The following is a 14,930-nucleotide window of genomic DNA, read 5'->3' as shown; positions in this document are numbered from 1 at the left end:
CTCGACTGCTTGAGCAAGAAAGAAGAGCTATTCAGCCTCACCAGGAGGAGATTGAGCTCATCAACCTGGGTACTGAAGAAAACAAGCGAGAGATCAAGATTGATGCTGCACTTGAGCCAGAGGTGAAAAAGAAGATTACTCAGCTTCTCCATGATTATCCAGATGTCTTTGCATGGTCCTATGAAGATATGCCGGGTCTAGATCCCAAGATTGTGGAACATCGGATACCGACAAGACCTGAATGTCCTCCTGTCAAACAGAAATTGAGAAGGTCTCGTCCAGACATGGATCTTAAGATCAAGGCTGAGGTGCAGAAGCAAATTGATGCGGGTTTCCTCATGACAGCTGAATATCCTGAGTGGATTGCCAACATTGTGCCAGTACCGAAGAAAGATGGGAAAGTTCGAATGTGTGTTGATTACAGAGATTTGAATAAAGCCAGTCCAAAAGACAACTTCCCATTGCCTCATATTGATGTTCTTGTTGACAGTACTGCTCAGTCTAAAGTGTTCTCTTTTATGGATGGTTTCTCTGGCTATAACCAGATACGGATGTCACCTGAGGATAGAGAAAAGACGTCCTTCATCACTCCATGGGGAACGTTCTGTTATAAAGTGATGCCGTTTGGCTTGATAAATGCTGGTGCTACCTATCAAAAAGGTATGACAACTCTGTTTCATGATATGATTCACAAAGAGATTAAAGTATATGTTGATGACATGATTGTGAAATCAAGTGATGAGGAGCAGCATGTTGCGTATTTGAAAAAGATGTTTGAAAGATTAAGAAAGTACAAGCTGCGGTTGAATCCTAACAAGTGTACATTTGGTGTAAGATCTGGAAAGTTGCTAGGCTTCATTGTCAGCCAAAGAGACATTGAAGTTGATCCTGACAAAGTCCGAGCCATCAGAGAGATGCCGGACCCTCAAACTGAAAAGCAAGTCAGAGGTTTCCTCGGACGTCTGAACTACATTTCAAGATTTATATCTCACATGACTACTACTTGTGGCCCAATTTTCAAGTTGCTCAGAAAGAATCAGCCTGTGGTATGGAATGATGAATGCCAGGAAGCTTTTGATAGCATTAAAGAATACCTGTTGGGACCACCTATCCTTGTCCCGCCAGTGGAAGGAAGGCCTTTGATATGTACCTGTCAGTGTTAGATGATTCTGTGGGTTGTGTTCTCGGTCAGCAAGATGAGACTGGTAAGAAAGAGCATGCTATCTACTATCTGAGCAAGAAGTTCACCGACTGTGAGACTCGATATACAATGCTTGAAAAGACTTGTTGTGCTTTAGCTTGGGCCGCCAAACGCCTGCGTCATTATATGGTGAATCATACAACCTGGTTGATATCCCGAATGGATCCAATCAAGTACATCTTTGAGAAGCCTGCTGTTACTGGAAAGATTGCACGTTGGCAAATGTTGTTGTCTGAATATGATATTGTGTACAAAGCTCAAAAAGCAATCAAAGGAAGTATTCTTGCTGAGCATCTTGCTTGTCAACCTCTTGATGATTACTAGCCGATTAAGTTTGATTTCCCTGATGAAGAGATTATGTATCTGAAAGCCAAAGACTGTGAAGAACCACTGATCAATGAAGGGCCGGATCCCAATAGCAAATGGGGATTGGTATTTGATGGTGCTGTCAATGCTTATGGTAAAGGGATTGGAGCCATTATTGTAACTCCGCAGGGGCACCATATTCCTTTCACTGCTCGAATAACTTTTGAATGCACGAACAACATAGCTGAATATGAAGCATGCATCTTGGGCATTGAAGAAGCCATTGATCTGAGAATTAAGCACCTTGACATCTATGGAGATTCTGCACTTGTTATTAATCAGATAAATGGTGAATGGGAGACTCATCATGAGAACCTGATCCCTTACCGTGACTATGCAAGACGTCTGTTGACATACTTTACAAAGGTCGAGCTGCACCACATCCCTCGGGATGAAAACCAGATGGCTGATTCTCTTGCTACTTTGTCTTCCATGTTTCGTGTGAACCATTGGAATGACCTGCCCGTAATCAAAGTGCAACGTCTTGATAGACCCGCTCATGTGTTTACTATTGAAAATATGCCAGATCAAGCTGATAAAGATGCGAATAATGGAAAACCTTGGTACTACAACATCAAACAATTTTTGCAGAATCATGAATATCCACCTGGTGCTTCCAACAGGGATAAAAAGACATTGAGACGATGGGCTAGCAAATTCCTTCTGGACGGAGAAATCCTATACAAGAGGAACTATGATATGGTCCTATTGAGGTGTGTTGACAAACAAGAAGCCGAGAAGTTGATGCATGATGTACATGATGGTACTTTTGGGACCCATGCTTCGGGTCACACCATGTCAAGAAAACTGTTAAGAGCCGGCTATTACTGGATAACTATGGAGCGTGACTGCCACAAACATGCTAAGAGATGCCACAAGTGTCAAATTTATGCTGACAAGATTCATGTGCCTCCACATGCCCTCAATGTTATCTCTTCCCCATGGCCTTTCTCTATGTGGGGCATTGACATGATCGGAAGAATTGAACCAAAGGCTTCTAACGGACATCGTTTCATTCTGGTGGCAATTGACTATTTCACCAAGTGGGTTGAAGCTGCTTCCTATGCAAATGTGACCAAGCAAGTGGTAATGAAGTTTATCAAGAATAACATCATCTGTCGATATGGTGTTCCCAACAAGATCATCACTGACAATGGTTCCAATCTGAACAATAGCATGATGTAAGCTTTATGTGAAGAATTCAAGATTGAACATCACAACTCTTCTCCTTATAGACCTCAGATGAATGGTGCAGTTGAGGCCGCTAACAAGAACATCAAGAAAATTGTTCAGAAGATGGTCACTACTTACAAAGACTGGCATGAAATGCTACCGTTTGCCTTGCATGGTTACCGTACTACAGTGCGCAGTTCAATCGGGGCAACTCCTTTCTCTTTGGTGTATGGTATGGAAGCATTTCTCCCTCTGGAAGTGGAGATTCCATCTCTTCGAGTGATCATGGAAGCAAAATTAACTGAGGCTGAATGGTGTCAAAGTCGGTATGATCAATTGAATCTGATTGAAGAGAAACGTATGGATGTTATGGCTCATGGACAGTTGTATCAAGTACGAATGAAGAATGCTTTTGACAAGAAAGTCCGACCTCGAGAATTCAAGGAAGGCGAACTTGTATTGAAAAGAAGGATAAGCCAGCAACCCGACCCAAGGGGCAAGTGGACGCCTAACTATGAAGGTCCTTATGTTGTCAAGAAGGCTTTCTCTGGTGGTGATTTGATTCTTACACACATGGATGGTGTTGAACTCTCAAATCCTGTTAATGCTGATATAGTCAAGAAATACTTTGTCTAAAAAGAAAAGAACAGCGTGGTAGGTCGAAAACCCGAAAGGGCGGCCTAGGCAAAAATGCGCTTCCCGGTGGATCGAAAACCCGAAAGGGCGATCCAGGCAAAAGTTAGGGACAAAAAAAATGAATGAATATGAAAAAGCTCGCTGAGATTGTACGCAACTCAGGCAAGAATGAGCGCCTCGATGAGCCGAAAACCCGAAAGGGCGGTTCATGCAAAAATGAGGTTGACAATGAAAGACAAGTAACTATACCTGGCAAATCACCATCACTCCTTGGGGCATCTGCAACTGTCAATGATTGTCTTCATCAGAAGTTTCTGTACTTGTGAATTCAAAGTTTCTATGAAATGTAGCGGTCATCGTGTTCAATGTATCACCAACCAATAAAATTACCATTCTCCAAGCTTTGTAAATCCGTGGAGTTATGCCTTTGGCTAACCCTCACTCTTCTACGTCAATTTGAGCCTGTGTTATTTGTTTGAAACTCTATTTTTCTTTCTACTTTCAATGCTATATACAAAATATTTTCTTTCCATTTTGATAATGTCAATGTCTGAAACAAACATTTTTGAAAATTGAAACATCTTTTCCTGTCTATTTTGAAAGCAAACCTGAGCAATAGGGTACATTTCAATGAAACATGCATGAATAAATGAATGTCAATGTCTATTTCAATACGTGTTACAAGCAGGTCACTCCTCAGGATGATTTGTGGTCAATGGCAAGAATGAAAAACAGAATGAAAATGAAAAATTGAAAAAAACGAAAATGAGAAGCTCGCTAAGTTGAAAACCCGAAAGGGCAGCTTAGGCAAAAAATGAGCACCCCGCTGATTGACAACCTATGAAGGCAATTCAGGCAAAAATGGAGCAGTGAAAAGAATCTTATTCCCCGGTGAATCGAAAACCCGAAAGGGCGGTTCAGGCAAAAATGGGATTGAAAAATGAAAGAATGAAAATGATATGAAAAGCATTGACCACAGATGCGAACATCCAATGTTTTCCCAGCACTGACACGCCTAACAACGGCGACCTGTATCCAAGAATCTCCCAAGGTTCCCTCTTCTATAAGTTTTATTGCCCTCAGCCATGGTTTTGATACGTCTCTCAACGACGATCTCTCCAAAGAGGATTTCCATGTGCATACGTTGCAGCACGAGCCACTACGTGCCCAACCTTCCAATGTTTTGTCTATCTCTGTGAAACTTTCCTGTCAAATTACAAACCAATCATGCAGTTCAAGCATTCATACATGCATAATCACGCATTTTATGTGCTCATACATTCAATAATCTTGTTATACCATACGTACATGTTGCATTCCTGATTTCAATTTCAAACTCAACTCAATCTTCACTTTCAAACTCAACTCAGTCTCCAATTTCAATCCAATCTCAATTTCAACTTAATCCAATTTCAACTGTCAAACTCAATTTCAATCTCCAATTTCAATCCAATCTCAATTTCAATTTCAAATGTCAAATTCAAACTCAATCTCAACTTTCAATCCAATCTCAATGTCAATTTAGCTCAATTCAATTCCAATCTCCAATTCAATTCAATTTCAACTCTCAATTCAATGTCTATGTCTATGTCTCTGATTAATCTCAATTTTCAATCTCTCTCTCAATCTCAAACTTTCAATTCAATGTCTTTGTCAATGTTAATCCATTCTCAATATTACTCTTGGGCCAACAAAAATGGTCATGTCTATTTTCAAATCAAATCAATGTCAACTTACTCTCAATTTGAATCTTTCCAAATCAAACTTCCAATTTGTATCTTGTTATTGGTCAAGTGGCCAGTTCGATCCAAAGAACAGCTTGTACCTGCTTATATGTCTATGTTTCCGGTCAAACGGCAAGTTCGATCCAAAGAACAGTTTGTACCCTTTGCTTATGTTTTGTTATCGGTCAAACGGCAAGTTCGATCCAAAGAACAGTTTGCACCTACTTACATATCGTGGTATTGATCAAGTGGCAGGTTCGATCCAAAGAACAGCTTGTATCTACCCTTTGTCTATATCTCCGATCAAGTGGCAAGTTCGATCCAAAGAACAACTTGTATCTGCCTATATGGCTATGTTTTCAATCAAGTGGCAAGTTCGATCCAAAGAACAGCTTGTATCCATCTCTTGTTTGTATTTCTTGGTCAAGTGGCAGGTTCGATCCAAAGAACAGCTTGTACCTATCTCTTGTTTGTATTTCTTGGTCAAGTGGCAAGTTTGATCCAAAGAACAGCTTGTACCCATCTCTTGTTTGTATCTCTCGGTCAAGTGGCAGGTTCGATCCAAAGAACAGCTTGTACCTATCTTTTGTCCCCTGGTTTGTCTACCCTGTCAATGTCTACCTAAATCCCCAGTGATATGACATGCTCTGTTAGACTCCAGTTGCTTGTCTTGCATTCATAATCAAAATGTTGCACGGCATTCATGTTTTGAAAATCTAAGAGCGTATTTTTATGTCCAAAAGCAGTGCAAATGTTAATATTTAAGTATCTTCGTCCCGTCAACCCAAAGACTTCGTCTCTTGACTCTCCGGACAAAGAAACTTAAATAGGGGCAGCTGTTATACCCTAATTTTGGACCTAAAAATACTAACTCAATTCTTCTTTTCTTGCATTTCAAGTCATTTGAACTGTCTCTGATCAATTACATCTTTTTCTGCATTTTATTTCAATATTATTTGCAAAATTCACATAGAAGGGTATTTTAGTCATTTCCTGTGTCCAAGCTCATTTTAGTCTTTTAAAATTGTTTGAAGTCTTTTCAACTGGTTTGAATAAGTCCTTATTTCAATTCTATGTCAAAATCCATTTTGAAAAATTGCATTTGAAGTCATTTTAAGTCAGTTTAGCCCCTAGGGGCATTTTAGTCTTTTCATGTGTTAAAGTCCTGTTAAATCTCTTAAAGTTGTCTCTGAGTCTTTTAGTTCTGCTTGTATAAGTTCTCGCTTTAATTTCCTGTTAAAAATCCATTTTAAAATTGCATCTGAGTCATTTTTAGTCGTTTTAGTCTCCAGGGGCATTTTGGTCTTTTCACACGAAATTTCGGCAGAGAGAGGTTACTTTAAAGTACCTCATTTAGGTAATTGGTTCGTTTTAGTCCGTTCTGTCAATTTTAATCGTTTCACTTTACGTTATTTTCAATTTACGTTTTTTACCAATTTTAGTTAATTTTTTACATTTTTAGTCCATATTGTCCAAGTCATTAGTCCAGTACACATGTCAGTGCCTCATTTGTCCAAGAGTTTGTTACAAAGTTATGCCACGTGTCATTAGTCTATTGGTCCAGCAGTCACTGCATCAGCCTATAAAGCTGACCAGTCACAGTCAAAGTCAAGGTACCATTCACTTTCTGCCAAATCACCAAAAACAGTTTCTTTCTTCTCTCTCTGCACTTTTCAGATCAAAACCCTAAATTCTTGATGAACTTGATGAATGTTCATCAAGAACACCAAGAACAACCACCATTTTTTCCAGAAATTCGAATCTAACCACCTCTAACAAACTCAAAACAGCCACAATCATATCAAAATAACCACAGTCTCATCAAGTTCAACATCACAAAATTACTACAACCGTTTCAGCCACCACATCACCACCGTAACTGTTCATCATAACCTCTAAAAACTCATCAATGCATCATCCTCACTGTTCATACGCGAATCCAGCAACAAAAAACATCAAGCTCATTGATTCGAACCGTTCGAAACAGTGACGAACACGCATCAGAGGGATACGAAACAAAACCAGATTATCATCAAGAACGAACGCTCAAGCTTCCAAAATCGGATTCAAGTTGTGAACCGAGCAGGGAGGAGAGGATCTGCTGCAAATTGGAGCAAATAGTACTTGAATCGGAACGACGGCGTGAAGAAGAAGCACATCAAGAAAGGTAACCTTCTCTTTGTTCCTCTTCTTTCATTTTCTTCCTTTTTTTCTTTCGTATAATAAACATTAGATCTACGCTTCTCCAACCTCCACGTTCAAAAACTAAGTTCAGATTCGGATTTAAAAGTGAAAAACGGTTTCAAAACCATAAAAAAGTTTAAGATCCGAGGCTAAAAGGTTTTCCAGCGACGGCGACGGCACCGGAAGGTGAACCGGCCGCCGCGCCGGAAGAGGAAGTGGAAATCGGAGAAGAGGAAGTGTATTTGCAGAGCTTCTCTCTCATTTTCGTTTTAGAGAGAGAGTGACTTGAGTTTTGTGTGGTTTTTTCTCTATCTACATGCTTATATACTGCCTGTTACCATGCGTGCCTGTGTATGCTTGTTACCGTGCTCTCTGGCTTTGTAGACTGATAGATCTTGATCTGTATGACGTGTACGTATGTGATTGTTTGTTGCTGTGTACCTGTCTTGTTTTACCATACTTTGCGTGATGTAGTCCCTTAGATCTAGGTTTAGATGGAGCTGGATCAATCCAACGCTCCTGGTGCGTTTGGATAGTCCAGATCCATCAAAGACCTTGGGCCTGGGTCTCTTTTTACTGGATTTCGTTTGTTCCTTCATTTTCTTGCTGTTTGCACCACGTTGCATGCTTTTTACACCTCCTGCATGTCAAAATTTCGTGCAAAAAATTCCAAATAAATTTCCATGAGTTCTTGATAACTTTCTTGATGTTTTATAATATTTTTGCATAATAAAATTTGATAAAAAAATATGTGTAGCATTTTTTTACTACTCTTGTTAAAATTGGTGATTTTCTTACACATTTTAAGTCTAAAAGTCCTTTAAAAATCCCTTAAAAAATTCTAAAATTTTCATGTATGTTTCTTGTTATTTTTGTGACGTTTCTATGCATTTTGTTTACTGAAAATTTTGTTGAAAAATATTACCACATGTTCTTGCATTATTTCTTGATTTCATGTGAAAAATCCTATGAAAATTGGCTAATTCCATTTCAAGCTCTTGATGGTTGTTTGTGGTATATGTTGCTTGAAGTTTGTGAGTTTATTGCTACTGTTTGTATTTGATATTGCTGCATGAGTGTGAATCTTGATTAGTTACTTAGTTTACAAGTTACTTGTGTAAATAAACAATGCAAATATGCCTAAGTTTGCTTTAAAAAATGTCAAGTTAATCATGTTGCCTTAATTCCCATTCTAAAACCTGATTCCAAACCTATGAAAATGTGTGGGAATGTGAGAATTATAGGTCATATGGCTCTTGCATTTTATGAGCAAATTTTAGTCATGTTTTGCACTCATTTTGTCTTTATTTTGGGTTGTTTTCTATGCTTTGTGTTATGGTGTTTTCCTTGCTTTATTTCTTTTGATATCACCATGTGTTACTAACCATTTCATTTCATGCCTCATACACTTCATAAGCATTCCATACTTCATTTCCTTCTTCATCTTATTTCTTGCACTTTAAGTTTTACCAAGACTTAGTATGTAAAAGCTTAGGAATTCTTGTATTTTACTTTTATGCAATTTTAAATTCTTGCAAGACCATAGCATGTAATTAGGGCATGATGTAAAGGACAATGGACTCTAACAATGTACACCGACACAAGCACCGACACATGCACACACCTCACTTTAGATGTATGCTTAGAATATGCATGTTTAGATGTATGTTTAGGATTGTATGTTTAGATGAATGCTTAGGCTTTATACTTAGAAAAATCTCTTTTCCAAAAAATATGAACAACATCACTCAAATAATTTTCCAAAGAAACCTTGGGATCAAAATCCCATTGAATTTTCCCTTTATTTTCTTAAATAAAAACCTCAATGAATTTTAATCATACTTAGACCTTTTTGCAAAATAACTAATTTCACCTCACATTTTTCCAATCTTATGCCCTTGAGGCCTCTCAATCTCCATTCTTCAAAATTCCAATTTTCAAACTTAAAATCAACCAACAAAAACAAAAACATTTTTGGAAGAGAACTACGGTGGATTTGATCCCTTAAACGGGTACGTAGGCAAGGAACAAAATTCCTTCAATTCAAATAAAATAAAAATTCAAACGCATTCCTCTCCCTCCAATTCTTCACTTAGAATACTCTTACGCTTAATATCATCTTTCAAAATAGCATTTAAAAATAAAGCGCGCGCGTAGAAATTAAAGACGGTTCCTATAGGATACTATAGTCGTTATGGATGCCTAACACCTTCCCGTAGCGAAAACAACTCCCGGACCTCGATTCTCAAGGGTTTTTCTTATTTTTTCCCTTCCCAAGAAAAAATGAGATATCAAAGGTTAAAAGGTTCAAACGTAATCAATGTTTGACACCCGAAAACCAAGATAAAACAATACATACATACATACATACATACATACATACATACATACATATATATCTATATATATATATATATATATATATATATATATATATATATATATATATATATATATATATATATATATATATAGATTTACATTGTACTGAGTAGACTAATTAGAATAATATTTTCGATATATTATTCTAATTAGTCTAATCAGTATAATGTAAATCTATAATATAGAAGAATATTCTAAAACTAAAAAAAAATATAAACAAAATGAATGAATGACCTATTATAAACTATATAGATAATCGTATATCGATTTCAAATTTAGAATTCTATTTTTTATAATTTATACAAATAGAATTCTGAATTCTATTTTTTATTTTGAATCTATATGTGTGTGTATAATCAATTCAATATATATATATATATATATATATATATATATATATATATATGTATAGATTTCAGTTCTCTTTTTTATCTATTATTATTCTTATTTGGTTTTGTGTTGATTAATGACATCTTTGTATTAAACTACACATAAATACCACAAAATATAGTAAAAATAAACACTTTTGCACGCTAGATTTTAACATTATAAAAACATAATCGTTATTTTACAAAATATAAGTAATAAAACAATGTTCTTATTCATAAGTTTGCAAAGCTAAAAATAAAACAAATAACAACATTAAATCCCAAGCAATACAACATAACCAACAATAATAAAAAAAGAAAAAAGAAAAAATAAAGCTGGCCTAAGACTTAATTCCGCTTTCACAAGCTATGTGATCCAATTGCTTGTCATGACCATGTTGAATATGACCTACATGTGTGCGAGAAGGGGTACAAAACACATGTGAGTACATTATACATTATGTTAAAAGAATAAGGTATAAATAGACGAACATCCAACATAGATCAACATATACAACATCATAAGAATCACAATAGTATAGTATCATATGATGTAATGGATGACGATTCAATGCTCAACATGCTACTTAAAATTCACGTGGCACCCAACTAACCAAAGAAAACTTGGATTAAGAGATTATACTCATATGTGATACGTAAAAAGCAACACATCCTCAGAATTATATGTCTTCATAGTACGCACTCTCACCAAAAAGAAATTCTCAAGATAACATCCTAAAGTATAAAGTTCAATCAAACATTGTCTTCTCCTGTGATATAGACTTCAATTCTAAGTTTTTTAGACGATATAGATAAAATTTATCATTAAACATCTCCATGTTATTCACAAGCAACCAAATATAACACCAATTTTATACTATACTTAACACTCTTGTAAGCATATCATTGAAATTAAAAGGTCATAGAAATATATGAAACTATGAGAAAATTTATAATAGTAAAAAAATTACAGTGAAGAAAGAAAATGAAAGGCCTAGAAAATGAAAGGCTTAGTGAACACATATGCATTCATCTTTAATGCACTTCATTACTGTTTCAAGGGGACACATATATTGTTCACTGCACTCAGTGTCAGAATCGCACTTTCCTGTAACGAAAAATAAGTAAAAAAAATTACTTCCTTCAAAAAAAAACAAAGAAAAAAGAATTACTAAACACAAGTGAACGATTGTGCATACAATAATAAGAAAAAAATGAGCTCACCACAAACATCAACTACTATGAGGAATAGGGACACAAAAAGGATCATAATATAAACAAACTTGGGAATTCTAGCCATTTTTTCACCTTTGCATATAATTACAAATATACAACCGTGCGATCACTTTATATAGTAAAAATCTCATGTTATGTTACATATAAATTAAATAGCTTTTAACATTTATTGTGTTGCAAGAAACCTTTCATTAATATTATAGTAATTATTAAATGTCTCTAAAGAACATTGATGTGCCATATTTGTCCCTTTAACTCACCCAATCGATCAATTTGACTTAAAGTATATCTCACATAAAAATATTAATTATAATTAGATATCACTCTTGTTTACTTTAATTTATTATATATCCTTTGATAACTGAGAGAGGAAAACCAACATCATATTAAGTTGGTTCGAGTGGAACTTAAGTCAGATATCTAGACCAATGTCTCATGTCAGAATCTTATGGATAAATAAATGTGGTTGGAAAGAGAGACCCAATCAAAGGTTGGGAATACGAATTTTCAGTGGAGATTAATCATTGACATTTAATGGATACTTTACACCTTTAAGATGATGAAGAAACAAGTCAAGAAAAATAAAAAAAAAATATGAATAGTAGTTTAAAAATTAGTTATAGGAGTCTCCGAAAATGAGATTAATATACACGTAAAAACCAATTTGGTTAATGATGTCTCCCAAAACACTGAATATTTTAAGATGGAGAGACTTAGTGCAAGTATACTGTAACATCCCAGACTGCTTTCAGGATTGCCGACTAACCCCACAAACCAACACGAGTCTTTTCAGCATGCTTTGTCCTCACTCACATGCTTACCGGGAAACTTCCCGGTAGGTCACCCATCCTAGTACTACTCCAAGCCAAGCACGCTTAACTGTGGAGTTCTTATGGAATGGGCTACCGAAAAGAACATGCATCTTGTTGATATGGGTAGTACCTAACAATTCTTATAAGCCTTCCTTCAACCATGTAGTCCCATACCTACACAGCCTCCGGATCCCTCTCATTCCGATGTGATTCGGTTCCTCTTATTAACGTGGGGTCATCCTTACGGATAGTGCCCGTTCCAACTGGCGGGAACCTTTCGTATCCAACTGGCGGGATATCGAAAGCCACGTCGTGGGTGTTACATGCCCACCAGCTTCTGCCTGGTTCGTCCCCGAACCACACCGTACTGGGAGAGGTCTGCTCTGATACCAAATTGTAACATCCCAGACTGCTTTCAGGATTTGCCGACTAACCCCACAAACCAACACGAGTCTTTTCAGCATGCTTTGTCCTCACTCACATGCTTACCGGGAAACTTTCCGGTAGGTCACCCATCCTAGTACTACTCCAAGCCAAGCACGCTTAACTGTGGAGTTCTTTTGGAATGGGCTACCGAAAAGAAGATGCATCTTGTTGATATGGGTAGTACCTAACAATTCTTATAAGCCTTCCTTCAACCATGTAGTCCCATACCTACACGGCCTCCGGATCCCTCTCATTCCGATGTGATTCGGTTCCTCTTATTAACGTGGGGTCATCCTTACGGATAGTGCCCGTTCCAACTGACGGGAACCTTTCGTATCCAACTGGCGGGATATCGAAAGCCACGTCGTGGGTGTTACATATACACTGTCCAAGTTATAATATAAAAAGATATCAATCCCACATAGATTGGGGAGCTATAGTTTCCAAAAGAAAACTTATTTGCAAGAAAATAAAATAAACCATTTTTCACAACATTAAAATAAAATTTAAATGTTTGAGAAAATAGTTAAAAAGACTTACAAATTCTCAAAGTGAAAAACATGGTTTAAACAAAGCTTCAGTTATGACACAACTTTACTACGATCTACAGAGCTACAACATTTTATGGCTTCCTAGAAACTTGGCGGCCACTGGAAGTGTTGTGCACTTAACCTTCAAGTTAAGCCAGTGAAGACTACCGGTTGGAGTATGATGGTCGGATATGACAAGTGTACCAAATCATTTACCAAGTAATAAAGTGATAAGTAGAGTATTGTATCGACATGGATTGTCATTTCGTCCAGACAATTTGCGTTACTTATTTTTGGTTTGACAGTATAATAAAAGATAAAGTATAGAAAGGTTGCAATTTTTATCTGTTTGCAACATAGCAGTTTACCTGCTTTTGGTTTCAGAAAAGTAAGCAGCGGTTAGGATTCTTCAAATCCACTCTGTTTATATTGTTGGATATTAAATAATGTTAATGTCTCGTATCTATCTTAGGTAGACTAAACAAGTGATGAGACCGTTGGGACGTGACTAACCAAGAAGGTTGGAAGCTGCACCTGCTGATCACACGGTGATCCTTACGTGTGGGGTCTATAAATCTCGGTTAACTAGGTCTATTCCTCCTAAGTCTGGTTGCACCTGCTGATCGCACGGTGATCCTTATGTGCGGGGTCCTACCATCTCTAAGGTACTGAAAGCATAAATTTAAACTTGCTTACCAGTTTTTCCCAAGGCAATGAAGGCCAAGGTTCCATTAGGTCTACCCATCTGTGAATCTTAGGACACTCATAGCACATCCTCTCTCACTTACTTAGTAGTTCTACAAACGGGCAACCCTATTCTATGTCTACCTTACTAAGGGTTTAAGAGAATGGTTCTATCTATGTTTATTACCCAGAGTCGCTTGTTTCCTTAATTACTAACCAGTTACATCCTAAGTTCAACAGAGTTACTACTTAGTCTTAGTAATGTCACCTCCTAAGCACTTACTACTAGGGTCAACTCACTTTCGGTATCTTTCGCTAATTACTAATTAATTACTTCCTAGACAGATAATTAATAGTATAATGCTATAAATATCAAGATATAAGCAGCAAGATAGTATTAACAATATTAAGCGCTATCACAACCTAAGTACCTAATATAGGGTTACACTGATTTAAATAATTCCCAAATAAAACTAAATAGCGAACAAATGATAAATAATATAAAATGACATTAAATTAAATAAATATCCACCAAAAATAAACATAGGTTTATCTTAGAACTCTAACCTAAAAAGATATAGTTACACATACCCTAGAAAATCAAGGAGAAGATAAAAACTATCCCGAAGCTCCAAAGTTGCATTCCTCTTGAACTGACACAGTTCTCAACGAGAAATTCTAAATGATGAAGACTGATATTTATAGTGGAGATTTCTAACTGGGTTTGGGATAAAAACGCAGGCTAAACCCACAAAAAGGAATAAAATTACGCTTGGGGCCCCTCGCATTTCAAATGCTCAGGGCGCATGGGGCATGCCCTAGGCGCACCAAGTGTTAACTTGGATGTGCTCTAGGCACATGCTAGATGCCCTAGGCGCTTGGTGAGTTTTTGCCATGCCCTAGGCGCATCCCATGTGCTCTAGGCGCATGGCTACCCCTTTTTGGCCCAATTTCTCCGATTTTCGTTGTTTTTATGTCTTCGTCCTCAAATAACTTGCCTTAGAACTTGGGAACAGAATTCCTGCCATTGTAAAAGGCTCCTGAGGCCTTTTGAAACTTCATTCTTGGTCTTTCCAAATTCTTCACAACTCTTCGGATGTTCTTGATTTGCTGATTTGCATGATTTTTTTCGTGAACTACTTCAAAAACCCCCTAAAATTGCTATGTTTCGGGAAAACTAGAATTACAGACTCAAATATAGAAAACAT

At 36.9% G+C, this 14,930-nt stretch overlaps 1 long non-coding RNA gene across 1 annotated transcript; it reads right to left on the bottom strand.

The window, feature by feature from the left end:
* Positions 1-10,174: 10,174 nt before the first annotated feature.
* LOC146907627 (uncharacterized) lies at positions 10,175-11,418 on the bottom strand. The gene is made up of 3 exons (XR_015018727.1): positions 11,259-11,418; positions 11,006-11,142; positions 10,175-10,443 (listed from the first exon to the last, which is right to left on the bottom strand). It is a non-coding gene; the product is annotated as an uncharacterized LOC146907627 (long non-coding RNA).
* Positions 11,419-14,930: the final 3,512 nt, after the last annotated feature.

The sequence above is a fragment of the Medicago sativa genome, chromosome 7 (assembly GCF_051527215.1).
Source record: "Medicago sativa cultivar Bolivia chromosome 7, Bolivia_mono, whole genome shotgun sequence".
Lineage (NCBI taxonomy): Eukaryota > Viridiplantae > Streptophyta > Magnoliopsida > Fabales > Fabaceae > Medicago > Medicago sativa.
Note: the sequence above shows the minus strand (reverse complement) of the source record. Positions and strands in the feature narration are given on the sequence as shown.